This window comes from Saprolegnia diclina (genome assembly GCF_000281045.1).
Source record: "Saprolegnia diclina VS20 unplaced genomic scaffold supercont1.39, whole genome shotgun sequence".
In the NCBI taxonomy this organism is placed as follows: Eukaryota; Oomycota; class Saprolegniomycetes; order Saprolegniales; family Saprolegniaceae; genus Saprolegnia; species Saprolegnia diclina.
The window spans coordinates 583,379-585,156 of record NW_008246106.1 but is presented as its reverse complement, the minus strand read 5'-3'; positions in this window follow the sequence as shown (position 1 = coordinate 585,156).

Sequence of the window (1,778 nt, the reverse complement as noted above, 5' to 3'; positions counted from 1 at the left end):
CCACCAATCGAGCGTGGTGATCATCGATCCTCGACGACGCAGACCCAAGCCAATTCGCATGCTGCATGAAGACGCTGCGATCTTTGTGTACCTGGCGAGCCAACGCCCTGTAATGCAGGGGTTCCTGGCGAAAGAAGGACTTCGGCCACACGAGTTTCACCGTCCTGCCGTGCGACGCGGTGCCGTGCGGCCTAGACCCTGAGGCCCTGGAGCGCAAATTGCGGAATGAGCAGTGCTCAAGGCTGCTATCCTTCTCTGGTAAAAGCCCTTCGTTTCGCCTTTGGCGTGCTCGCTTTTACACACGACTGAACGTTTGCGCCGAAATGGGACATTCTCCGAGTGCCACTTCATAGGAATGAATTGTTTTTTGCGACCTCTGACAAACGAGGACGCATAAACGCGTTGTGATACTAGATCACTGCGAGTGCGAAAGCCCGAGCATTGTGAGCTACAAGCCTTTCCAAACGCCCCACAGAATGTGCTGGATGTCGTACCTCCGCGAATGTTGCTCGGAATCGCAATCTTGTTCCACTGGAAGGGGAGACCGTCGCTACAAGTGCAGAGGACGACGCCTACGGCGTGCCAATGCAGCCATTTGCATTTGAACGCTTCAAGAGCGCTTTGTATCTGTGGTCGAGCATTGCGCGCGTTTTAGGCCTGCAACGACGACGTATCGCAGTCTGCTCTACTCTCCAAAGTGTCTTTTATCACTGAGCCAACTTTGCGCGATTCCATTTCAAACGTGATGTTGCCGGCAAGCGACGTCGGCGTCCTGGCGTGATGCCGCTAAGATGGCACTAAGCTCTTAGTCTGGAGTGCGTAGCGCCTCTCAGATGGCACTACGATCTCAGTTTGGCGCGCATCTTGGATCGCGTCTCGCTATCGCTGTGCGCCTCGTACGTCGACGCAGCCTCACTTTCGGTACTCTCCAAAGTGTTCTCTACTACTGACTACTGTGCCAAGGCCGGACGATTCGTTTTCGAACGCAAAGTGGTGGATCGCGAGGCCTGGTCATGGATGGGTCGGATATCCGGATAATGTGGCTAATAACACGCAAGCTGTCGCGGGCGTTCCCGATTGCGATTTGATGGCGAGTCAACGTCGGTCAAAATACAAAATGGCTCATACGTCGTAGAGTGATTAAGTTTGCTTTGTATAGCACGGAGCACCAAGTTGCACCGTCGTGCGCGGCCTACAGTGCTCGAAACTTGTGTCCAAAGTGATGCCGAATTGTACTATTTGCGGCATCACGAGGAACTTATTCATGGCATATGCCGTTTTCAAAGAAGGATACGATGGAAAACACAACCGCAGCCTTCATGACAAAATGCATAATATGGTTTGCGTCCTTGCTTTTTCAGGTCTCGTGCAGGGTGAGCTGGAAATCTTTGAGCAGCGCAAGTCGACGCAGCGGACGAGGGGCCACTTTACGTGTAAGCTCGCAAAATTCATTCTGCAGGTACCACCGGCATGAGTGTTTTGCGCGCGTACTTGACGAATTGCCCACGTTTGGCAGCGGATGGAGCGATTCGGAGCGTTCAGATATGGCGATAGGCCCTGTGGAAGCGACAATCGAGTTCAAGACTTTGCGTGTTGGTGTTGCCAGCGTTTTGAGCCCCATTGCGCGCTCTCGAAACGAATTGCCCGAGATTTGCGGTCAATAGCCCAAGATCTACCCGGTAACCCAGTCTACCAAGCAGCGGTACCGCTCAGTCGAGCTAATATGCATGCGGTGGCGTTGATGCGTCCAAGCTGATTGCGATATGAATGCGTGAATT